Source organism: Loxodonta africana, chromosome 10 (genome assembly GCF_030014295.1).
Source record: "Loxodonta africana isolate mLoxAfr1 chromosome 10, mLoxAfr1.hap2, whole genome shotgun sequence".
Taxonomy (NCBI): domain Eukaryota; kingdom Metazoa; phylum Chordata; class Mammalia; order Proboscidea; family Elephantidae; genus Loxodonta; species Loxodonta africana.
This window is the reverse complement of record NC_087351.1, coordinates 52,691,277-52,703,861: the sequence shown is the minus strand read 5'-3', so window position 1 is coordinate 52,703,861 and position 12,585 is coordinate 52,691,277. Positions and strand designations below refer to the sequence as shown.

Here is a 12,585-nt window from a genome sequence, read left to right as displayed (position 1 = left end):
CTTAAAGGCAAGTGAGACAATGCTATAAAGAGTAAATTTGCCAAGGCATTGGTAATTTTTGTCTCTATTATTTACATTTAAGATGGCAGCAGTGGTGGTTCAACGGTAGGCTGTTTCCTTTCATAAGGGAGACCCCACATTCCATTCCTGGTCAATCTACCTCAAGCTCAGTCACCCCCCATCTGACAGTGGACTCTTGCATGTTGCTATGATGCTGAACAGGCTCCAGTGGAACTTCCAGACTAAGATATACTGGGAAGAAAGGCCTGGCGATCTACTTCTGAAAATCAGCCAATGAAAGTCTTATGGATCTCAACTGTTCAGTCTCATTGGCTGTGGTGTTGTCATAAGTTGGGGACAAATCGACAGCAGCTAACAACAACAACATTTAAGAAAAGTTCTCCTCAAATAAATTATGGCTTTTTCTTGTCAAAATGCATTCTTGGAATGAAAAATATTTTATAAACAAGATGGTCATTGGAGACAACAATACTTATTCCAGATTTGCCGGGGACTATTCATTAACTAATATTACATATTTATGAACCAATTATAATATTTTCACGGGTTGAGCAGATCCGTATTCATTTAATTATAATTTGATAACTCTTTCAAATAAACTTAGCAACAATGGCAAAACCCAACTGACTGTATTAGCATTTTACAAATAAATTACTAGTTATAAAATAGAAAATTATATTATGTGACTTTAAGATCATATTCAAAATCTCACATGCCTGAAGACAGGAATTAAGGGGTATGCCTTACTGGTTGTCATTTACATGGGCAAAATAAATTCTTTTACAGGCCATGCTTTCTGTTATTATTAATGAGGTGCAATAATTAATTTGCCATCACATTGTTTATTTAGATGTATTTTAATTATTTAGTGAATAGGAAAAAATATTTCATTTGAAGGATAATATATTTTAACATTTATCTTATGCTTTTCAAATGTTTCCTTTTTTGTAAAGATTTATAAGAAATTAATTCATTAATATTAAGTAATTATTAAGAAAATACAGAGAAAGATCACATAGCAATTTAAATGTCATTTAATTTATACAGATATAAATAAAACAATCTATTAAAATGTTGTAATATCAACATACACCTACTAAAATGGCTAAAATCCACAACACTGAGCATCCCAAATGTTGATACGACTGTGAAGCAACGTTAGCTCTCATTACTGGCAGTGATGCAAAATGGCACAGCCACTTTGGCAGATAGTCTGGTAGTTTCTTAGGAAGCTAAACATAGGCTTGCCATAGGATTTGGCAATGTTCACATGAAAACCTGCACGTGAATTTGTATAGTATCTTTATTCATAATTGTCCCATATTGTAATCTACCAAAAAGTTCTTCAGTTGGTGAATGAACAGTGGAGTTTTATTCAGCAATAAAATTAAATGAACTATCAAGCTACAAAAAAATATATGGAGGAAACTTAAATGTATATTAAACCAAAACCGAACCCTTTATAAATGGCCCCTGGGTGGTGCAACGGTTTGTACTCAATACTACTAACATAAAAGTTGGTGGTTCAAACCCACCCAGAGGCATTACAGAAGAAATTCTGGTAATCTACTTTCAGAAAACTCTATGGTACAGTTTTACTCTGTAACACATGGGGTCCCCATGAGTTGGAATCTACTCAACAGCAACAAGTTACGTGAAATAAGCCAATCTGAAAAAGTTATATGTACTGTATGATTCCAATTATATGATATTCTGGAAAATACAGTGAAAAGATCAATGGTTACCAAGGATTCAGGGGAAAAGGGAAGGGACAAATTGGTAGAGCATGGGACAATTTAGGGCAGTGAAATTATTCTCCAGGATGCTGTAATGGTATACGCATGGCATTATGCATTTGTTATAAATCAAAACTCATAGATCTGTATAACATAAAGGGTGAAGCCTAACGTAAACTATAAAAGTTAATGATAATGCATCAATATTGGCAGCGGGAGTAGGGGTTATATGGCAACTCTGTACTTTCTGGGCATTTTTTCTGTAAATTTAAAACTGCTCTAAAAAATAAAGTCTTGACTTGTCTAATACATCACTGCCAACAATTTTTTTCTACGATTGTTTTTTCTATATTTTCTTTATCCTTTTAGTGTTACAGTGTATATTTTTCTCTATCTCTTTATGTTTAACCTATCTGTATTTAAAATGTGGTTCTTATAGATAGAGCTGGGTCTTCTCTTTCACATTTTTCTTTTTTTTAAATACGCACTGACAATCTTGGCCCATTAATGAGTTTATTTGCATTATTCACACACAAAGTGAGTATTGATGTAGTTGGATTAATATCTACCTACCATGCTTTTAAGTTTACTATTCATTGTAGTTGTTCTTTTTTTTAAACCTTCCTCTCTTTTTCTGCCTTCATTAATTTTAATTGAATATTTTATACGATTCCTTTTTCTCTTCTCCCTTAACATACCGATTACATTTAAAAGTTTTAATGATTGACCTAGAGTTTGCAATATGCATTTGCAACTATTCTATGTCCACTTGCAAATATAGCACTTCATGGATAGTGCAGGTACCCTACAACAAAGTATTAATTTTTCTTTGGGCCCATGGAATATTCCATATTCTTCACCAACACTACAATTCAAATGCATCGATTTTCATGGTCTACCTTCATGCACAATACATTGAAAAGACCATGGCATGGGTCAGGTGCACCTTAGTCATCAACATGACATCTTTACTTTTTAAACTTTAAAGAAGTCTTTTGAAGCAGATTTTCCCAATGCAACCTATCCTTTGATTTCTTGACTGCTGCTTCAGGGATGTTATTGTTGATCCGAGTAGAATGAAATCATCGACAACTTCAATTTCTTCTTCATTTATCATGATGTTTTTTATGGATCCATCCAGATAAGATAAGGCACTGGTAAAGTCATCTTCCTTGCTAAGTAAGCCTTTGTTACAGAGAACTCTCTGGGCATACTTGAATATGGTTATTTTTCCCCTTCCCCTGCCAAAAACTGTAGAGTCTTCTCTCCCACACTGATTACTCTATCTGGTAGAATTCCTGAAAGTAAAACCCATGACAGTGTGGGGAGCACCTATAAAACTGCATTCTCCCAGGGGTTTGTGACTTTTAAACTATTACTCTTTGGGCCTTCAGTAATTCATCAAAGACTATCATTTAAATATTTCTGCTAAATTATGGCTGCAGCTGTTTCTGTTCTAGGTAAACTGATCTTGGCTTCAATTTTCGTTATTCACCTGTGTCGCCAGATTTCAAGATTACAGTTTGCTTATGACCTCAATTCACTGATGGGTTCAAAAAAGTCATTGTTTTTCGATTTGTTCAGCTTTTTTTCTTGTTGTAAAGATGAGATTGGTGACTTTTAAGCTTTTTACATGTTAGAACTGAAATGGGAAGTCTTAAGTAGATTTTAAAGAACATTATTTTATATTAGAAAGTTTGCGAGTAAATGAAAGATTCAAATCTTGTAGCACATACAATTTTTGCTTTTCTTAACAAAACCAAACCTGTTGCTCTCAAGTCAATTCTGACTCTTAGCGACCCTGTAGACGCTATATAAAATAAGTTAATAGAAGGTTTAATTAAACCAGTCAAATTTAGTGGTTAAATATTTTCAACTCCAGAGTTAATGTAAATGGTACATTTATAAATGGTGAATATATGTATATATGTGTGTGTGTCTTAGTTATCTAAACAAAAAAAAAAAACCCATTGTTGTCTAGTCGATTCTGACTCATAGCAACCCTACAGGACAGTGTAGAGCTGTCCCATAGGGTTTCCAAGGAATGGTTGATGGATTCAAAATGCTAATCTTTTGGGTAGCTTAACCACTGCACCACCAGGACTCCAACAGGTTATTTATCCAGTTCTGCTATAACAGGGATTCCACAAGTGGATGGCTTTAACAAACAGAAATTTATTCTCTCACAGTCTAATAGGCTAGAAATCCGAACTCAGGGTGTCACCTTCAGGGAAATGCTTTTTCTGTCTGTCGGCTCTGGAGGAAGGTCCTTGTCATCAGTCTTCCCCTGGTCTAGGAGCTTCTCAGCACAGGGATCCTAGGTCCAAAGGACATACTCTGCTCTTGGCACTACTTTCTGGTTGATATGAGGACCCCCTGCCTCTCTGTTATCTCTTGTATATCTCTATTTTACCAAGCATGATGTCCTTCTCCAGGGACTGGTCCCTCCTAATAACACATCTAAACTATGTGAGACATAGTCTGTCATCATTGTTTCTAAGGAGCATCTTGCTGTATTTTTTTCAAGACAGATTTGTCCACTCTTTTGGCAATCCATGGTATATTCGATCTTCTTCAGTCTTCTTTATCCATTGTCCAGTTTTTGCGTGCATATGAAGCAATTAAAAACACCATGGCTTGGGTCAGGCTCAACTTAGTCTTCAGGGTGACATCTTTGCTTTTTAACACTTCAAAGAGGTCTTTTTCAGCAGTTTGCTCAATGCAATGTGTCCTTTGACTGCTGTTGGAAATACCAACTGAGATGTTTCAACAAAGAGATGCCATGTTGCAAGTGCTCACTTGTCTCTGCCAAGAAATTTGGAAGATAGCTACCTGGCCAACCGACTGGAAGAGATCCGTATTTATCCCTATTCCCAAGAAAGATGATCCAACCAAATGCACAAATTATCAAACAATATCATTAATATCACACCCAAGTAAAATTTTGCTGATGAATTCAAAAAAGTCATCATTCAAAAGCAGCTGCAGCAGTACACTGAAACAGAACTGTGGGGAACTCAAGCCGTGTTTAGAAGAGAACATGAAACTGGGGTTATCATTGCTCATGTCAGATGGATCCTGGCTGAAAGCAGAAAATACCAGAAAGATGTTTGCCCGTGTTTTATTGACTATGCAAAGGCATTTGACTGTGTGGTTCATAACAAATTATGGATAATATTCCTAAGAGTAAGAATCCCAGAACACTTAATTGTGCTCATGAGGAAAATGTGCATACATCAAGAGGCAGTTATTCAAATAGAACAAGGGGATATTGTGTGGTTTAAAGTCAGGAAAGGTGTGCCTCGGCGTTGTACCTTTTCACCATACTTATTCAATCTGTATCCTGAGCAAATAACCTGAGAAGCTGGCCTGTATGAAGAAGAATGGGACATCAGGATTGGAGGAAGACTCATTAACAACCTCTGTTATGCAGATGATACAACTTTGCTTGCTGAAAGAGAAGAGGAGGCATTTAATGATGAAGATCAAAGACCACAGCCTTCAGTATGGATTATACCTCAACATAAAGAAAACAAAAATTCTCACCACTGAACCAATAAGCAACAGCATAATAAAAGCAGAAAAGGTTGAAGTTGTCAAGGATTTCATTTTACTTGGATCCACAAAAAATTCATAGATACACAGGGAGAAATGGGAAGTTACCCATAATCTTACCACCCAGAAATACTGACTCTCAAGAGTTTTTTTTATATGCTTTCATACTGTTATTTCTTCCTTTTAGTTAAAAAAATATACTTATTTGCACAAATATGTATACTTTTTTCTATTACAAAAATATCATACATTGTGGTGAAGCATCCCTGCCTTGGAAATACATGGTTCATTCTACCTCCAAGAGAATACAGCTATGAACATTACCCTTTGTAGGTTTCCATTCTTTTTCTATACATTTGTATACATATACACATAAAAAAAAAGATCTACTATATGGCTTTCATTCAGGTTTTTTTTTTTTTTGGTGCCAATTTTAAATACAGTTTTATTTAAGACATTGTATTTTCCACTTACAATACAGTGCTAGTAAAGTGCAGTGTTGACTTCCTTTCCCCTACGCATATCCCATATTCAAGTATTGAAAATACCCGGAAACTTAGTATAGCAGTACAATGTTTAAAACTGCCACTGTGTGTACTACAAATTTGGGCCCTTCAATTCTTTTTTACTGTGGAACAATGCTCAAGTATCTCCGCTCAGAGATCAGCCTAATCAACTTCCTCAATGGTGGGTCCAGAAAAAAATATGGAACGCTTCACAAATTTGCGTGTCATCCTTGCACAGGGGTCATGCTAATCTTCTCTGTATCGTTCCAATTTTAGTATATGTGCTGCCAAAGCGAGCACTCAGGTTTGTTTTTGTATAAACTGCATGATACTGTACCTAGTATATCAGAATATAATTTTTCAATTTAACAATTGTTCTTTAGGTCTTTCTATATCAGTTCAAATGAATCCTTTCCTTATATTAAACCTCCGAATAGCATTTTATACAATGCACCTTCTGTATTAACCACATCTGTTAATAAGTGTTTAGATTGTTTCCAGTATTTTTTTTTCTAACTGAACAGAAACATCAAAAAGTTTGCTCACACTATACATTACATTTCACTGTACATTGCATTTAACTTTATTTGTTAATAACTAGGCTTTTAGGCTAGTAACAGACAGACCTCAGCACAGGGTTTTCAAGTATTGAGATGAAGCACACAATTAACAGTTTGAATGAATCTTACCCTACTGTATTTCTATGCAAATAACATGCCTTCTACATTTGTTTATCAGCCACGCCCACCCCCCCCACATGATATCCTCATAATTTGTAGCTATGCCAATTTCTTTTTTACATGTTACTGTAAAAGAAAATTAGCATACCTAACTGGGGAAGGGCACAGTTGGCGGACATAGAAAGCTTGTGTTATTTGCATAAAAATACGATACTCCAAATATAACAAAGAACTGCCATCACAATACTCAAGCATGCGTGGTAGAAGGCGTAACAAGCTAAGGCCAGTTCTGCAGAGAATCTGGTCCTTGATTCACTTTTTGAATCTGTGGAAACTGCAGAGTTAGAAGGGGAAAGATACTTGTTTGAGCATTCGCTGAGACTTACTGGTTCCTCCTGTACTAGATTGGATGTATAAGTAAGAGATGCTTATCTTTAAGGCCCATTCATTTCATCCAGTTTAAAAACATAGCTATCTTATTTTCCTGTTTTGTAATCACTGTGATTAACAGCTCCTCTTTGAGAGAAGCTTTAAGGGAGCTGAAACAATGGGTACAACAATAGAGGAAAGTATTTATCGAATCTGTATCCCCAATAGTCTATTTTCATCATTTGTAAGAACTTTAAATAAATATATGTATTACATGCATATAACATTATAAATTAAATTGCATAAAATTTGTACCAAAGTTTAAGAAAATTAAACCTATTTTGAGAATTGCTTAAAAATAATTGCATTGCTCATTTATCATTTACTTGGTTTAATAGTGGATTTTTTAGTGATTGCAATGAAAATACTGGCAAGTTGATTATATTTATGGGTCTGTAATAAGACAAATTTCCAGAAAAAATTGTGCAGTGAATTACTTAATATAGCCTTTCTAGCCATTCATGGTCTTGTGACTCCTACAACAATTGGATGGGACTATGTAAGTAAGCAAGCCCTGATGTCAAAGTGGTTAAACTAGGCTGCTAACCAACAGATTGGCAGTTTGAATCCACCAGCCACACTTTGGAAACACCCTTTGGAAACAGGGGCAGTTCTACCCTGTCTTATAGGGTCGCTATGAGTCAGAATCAACTTGGCAGCACACAACAACTTACAAGTAAGGTGCTTGTGGTCCACCAAAGGGATTGGACAGCCTGCTAATAATCCAAATAAGGTGAATGGAATCCTTGTGGGGTGGGGCCATGCAAATAAGTTGTATGGTACTCTAACTAGGTAATTGGTCAGTTTTGCCGCTTCACTAGGCTTCAAATGAGCCATCCCAGAGAATAGAAAAGGGTACCTTATTACCAACAAAAAAGAAGAGCTGGAAATGGAGAACATCCTTTGGATCCAGGGCCCCTACACTGAGAACTTCCTCGACGCAGGAGACAGAGAGTTGTAACACCGAAGACTACATGAGACTGTGGAGAAGCGGCAACAGAAAAATGGCAGGAGCGGAACCACGACACTGGCACAAGACGGTGCAATGGGCTTCCCAGTCCATGGAGAGAGGCAGCTACATTGGGGTGCCGACACGTGGAGCGAGAGAGCTGAGTGCATTCTGGCAAGAGACCTGCTGGTGGACTGGGTTGCCTCCAGGCACTTACTGGTGGAGCTAAAGAGCTTTGTAACAGTTGCCCTAGCAGGGAAGAGGCAGGCCAAGGGCCAAGGGAGGAGGGCTGAGAGAAGCCTGCTGGCAAGCACCGCTGAAAAAAAGCTTTCCTGATTGAAGAACTGTACCCTGAGTCTCTTCTGATCCTGAATTATAACCTGTTACTTCCCTAATAAACCTCATAACTGTGAGTATGGTCTATGAGTTCTGTGTGGTCATTGCAATGAATTATCAAACCGAGCAGAGAAGAGTGCTGTGGCGGGGGGGGGGATGGTATCAGAATTGATAATAAGTTTGGAGGGAGGAGGTGTGTCTGACCTCTGCCTCATAGGAATCAGCCTTGAGCTGATGCTGATGGTGGTTTTCTCCCTCATGAAGTTAGAGGAGGTCAGACACCATCATGACATTTTACAGTGTGATATACATACATACATATATAACCAAACTCTTTGTCCCTGCATATTTATTAGGTCGATTCCTCTAGCCACTTCTTCTTTTAACATAGTGGACAGCTATATACACTACTCAAATTTCTGAGTACTGAGACTATTTCCTTTCCTCACTGTCCTTTAGGGTCACCCCAAAAGGTACCTACATATTATGTGAAAATATCTGTGAACAAGGCTCATGTGTTTCTCACTTAAATACACCTGAACCTTCCTGAAGAAACATCCTTCTGTGAGTTCTCTCTCCCCACAGAGGATGGAATTCCCCTAAATTCTGCTGTGTGACTTCCGATTGTGGCAGGAAACCTTGTTAAAGATAACAGTTGACTTTGGCAGAAATGGAAAAGAAATAAAATGATGCTGGGGGAAAATACGTTGTACAGGTTAAAGATATTCTTTGTTTCTCATCTCATTTGAGCTGACAACAAGTCTTAATTTATTGAGCAGCTTTTCTGAACTTTTATCATTTTTCAGTACTTTTATTTAAAGCCTCTTATCAGACAAACCCTCTCATTCCCCTAGAAGACTGGGGCCTCTAGCATGAATCCCCAAAGATTTCCACACCGTTACCAACTATTTTACATCAGCACATCCACACCCACATCATATTTCCTTATTCTCAAGGTACCAAGGTTCTGGTATCCCGTGTCTGGTCCATGATAAACCCCACAATTCTCATCCCAATAGTGTTCTTTTCACCACCATGATCTGCTATCTCCTCATTCTTATAAGCATTCAACATTCTTTTCCAAGTTCTCGTTTTCTTTCACTCAACAAGTATATTCAAACTTGTCTGTCCTCAAAAGATTCTTCCCCGACATCCCCCTCTGACCTCTCTGGCCTTACCTTTTCATTCAAACAGTTTGAAGTCTCCATTTATGTGTCTCTCATTCAACTAATCAGTGGACCATATGCTTGTTTCTGTGTCTTTCTCAATATTGGAATCGCTCATGCTATTGCTTCTATTGTCGGGTGTCATTGAGGTGAATTTTAAATAGCCATATCTCAGGAAATCACAGAGGCTTTAATCTCATTTATATTCTGTCATCAACAAACTCCTTGTATATCCTGAAAGTGACACTTATGTATCCATATGCTTTGCTCTCTTTGTTCTGTCTTTTATTGTTGCTGTTGTTAGGTGCCATCGAGTCAGTTCTGACTCATAACGACACTATGTACCACAGAACAAAACACTGCCCAGTTCTCTGCCATCTTCACAATCGTTATTATGCTTGAGCCCATTGTTGCAGCCACTGTGTCAGTCCATCTCGTTGAAAGCCTTCCTCTTTTTCACAGACATTCTCCTTTACCAAGTATGATGTCCTTTTTCAGGGACTGATCCCTCCTGACAACATGTCCAAAGTATGTAAGACAGTTTCGCCATCCTTGCTTCTAAGGAGCATTTTGGTTGAACTTCTTCTAAGACAGATTTGTTCGTTCTTTTGGCAGTCCATGGTATATTCAATATTCTTCACCAACACCACAATTCAAAGGCGTCAACTCCTCTTTGGTCTTCCTTATTCATTGTCCAGCTTTCACACTCATATGATGTGATTGAAAATACCATGGCTTGGGTCAGGCTCACCTTAGTCTTCAGGGTGACATCTTTGCTCTTCAACACTTTGAAGAGGTCCTTTGCAGCAGATTTGCCCAATGCAATGCGTCTTTTGATTTCTTGACTGCTCCTGCCATCGGTGCTGATTGTGGATCCAAGTAAAATGAAATCCTTGACAACTTCTATCTTTTCTCCGTTTATCATGATGTTGCTTATTGGACCAGTTGTGAGGATTTTTGTTTTCTTTATGTTGAGATATAATCCACACCGAAATTTGTAGTCTTTGATCTTCATCGGTAAGTACTTCACGTCCTGTTCACTTTCAGCAAGCAAGCTTGTGTCATCTACATAAAGCAGGTTGTTAATGAGTCTTCCTCCAAATCTGATGCCCCATTCTTCTTCAAGTAGCCCAGCTTCTAGGATTATTTGCTCAGCATACAGATTAAATAGTATGGTGAAAGGATACAACCCTCATACACACCTTTCCTGACTTTAAACCATTCAGAATCCCCTTGTTCTGTCTGAACAAGTGCCTCTTGATCTGTGTATATGTTCCTCATGAGCACAATTAAGTGTTCTGGAGTTCCCATTCTTTGCAATGTTGTGCCTAATTTGTTATGATCCACACAGTTGAATGCCTTTTCATGATCACTAAAACACAGGTAAACATCCTTCTGGTATTCTCTGCTTTCCACCATGATCCATCTGACTTCAGCAATGATACCCTTGGTTCCACATCCTCTTCTGAATCTGGCCTCAATTTCTGGCAGTTCCCTGTCAATATACTGCTACACTGTATCTTATACATCCTTCAAAACCAAACACTGACATATTTATTAAGAGTATTCCTTGATCTGTCCTATAGGGTCGCTATGAGTCAGAATTGACTCGGCAGCATTGGGTTTTTCTGGGTATGCCAGTTTTACTCCAACTATCATTTTTTCTCTTCCTTACATCTGTGTATTACAAATACATATGGATTGTCCAACCCACTACTCTGGAAATAGTCATATTTACTAAACTGTTATTATTTTTATTTCCGATACTTAGTACAGAGCATGAGACATGTATGTTGTTGTTGTTGTTAGGCACCCTCTTATTGGTTCCGACTCATAGTGACCTTCTGCCTAACAGAATGAAGCATTGTCCCTTCGTGCGTCAACCTCACAATTGTTGTTATACTTGAGCCCATTGCTGCAACAACTGTGTTCATGTATCTTTTGGCAGTCCCTGGTACATTCAATATTCTTCTTCAGTGTTCCTTATTCTTTGTCCAGCTTTCACATGCAGATGAGGTGATTGAAAACACCATAGCTTGGGTCAGGCCCATCTTAGTCTTCAAGGTGACATCTTTGCTTTTTAACACTTTAAAGAGGTCTTTTGAATTAGATTTTCCCAATGCAATGCATAATCCATATCGAAGGCTGTGGTCTTTGATCTTTATTGGTAAATGGTTCAAGTTCTCTTCACTTTATAGCAGGTAACGTGTGTCATCTACATTAACAGGTAGTTAATGAGTCTTTCTCTAAAATTGATGTATCATTTTTCTTCATATAGTACTGTTTCTCAGATTATTTGCTAGGCATACAGATTGAATAGGTATGGTGAAATGATACAGCATTTACACACACTTTTCCTGATTTTAAACCGTGCAATATCCCCTTGTTCTGTTTGAATCACTGCCTCTTGATCTGTGTACAGGTTCCTCATGAGCACAATTAAGTGATCTGGAATTCCCATTCTTCACAATGTTATCCATAATTTGTTACGATCCACACAGTCAAATGCCTTTGCATAGGCAATAATACACAGGTAACCATCTTTCTGGTATTCTCTGCTTTCAGTAAGGATCCGTCTGACATCAGCAATGATATCACTGGTTCCATGTGCTCTTCTGAATCCAGCTTGAATTTCTGGCAGTTCCTTGTTGATATACTGCTGCAGCTGCTTTTGAATGATCTTCAGCAAAATTTTGCTCACATGTGATATTAATGATATTCTATAATTTCTGCATTTGGTTGTATCATCTTTGTTGGGAATAGGCATAAATATGGATCTCTTCCAGTTGGTTGGCCAGGTAACTTTCTTCCAAATTTCAAGGCATAGATGAGTAAGCACTTCCAGTGCTGCATCGATTTTTTGGAACATCGCAATTGGTATTCTATCATTTCTTGGAGCCTTGTTTTTAGCCAATGCCTCCACTGAACCTTGAACCTTTTCTTTCAGTACCTTTGGTTCCTGATCATATGCTACCTCCTGAAGTGGCTGAACTTTGACCAAATCTTTTTAGTATAGTGATTCCGTGTATTCCTTCCATCTTCTTTTGATGCTTCCTTAATCACTTAATATTTTCCCTATAGAATTCTTCAATATTGCAACTCAAGACTTGAATGTTTTCCTCAGCTCCTTCAGCTTGAGAAATGCTGAGCTTACTCCTCTGTTTTGGTTACCTACCTCCAGGTCTTTGTACATGTCGTTATAATACT

General features: G+C 37.6%; 1 non-coding gene across 1 annotated transcript; it reads right to left on the bottom strand.

Annotated features, from left to right (window-relative positions):
• Positions 1 to 6,011: 6,011 nt before the first annotated feature.
• Positions 6,012 to 6,118, bottom strand: LOC111750237 (U6 spliceosomal RNA). Its single transcript, XR_002785390.1, has one exon. It is a non-coding gene; the product is annotated as a U6 spliceosomal RNA (small nuclear RNA).
• Between the last annotated feature and the right edge of the window lie 6,467 nt (positions 6,119 to 12,585).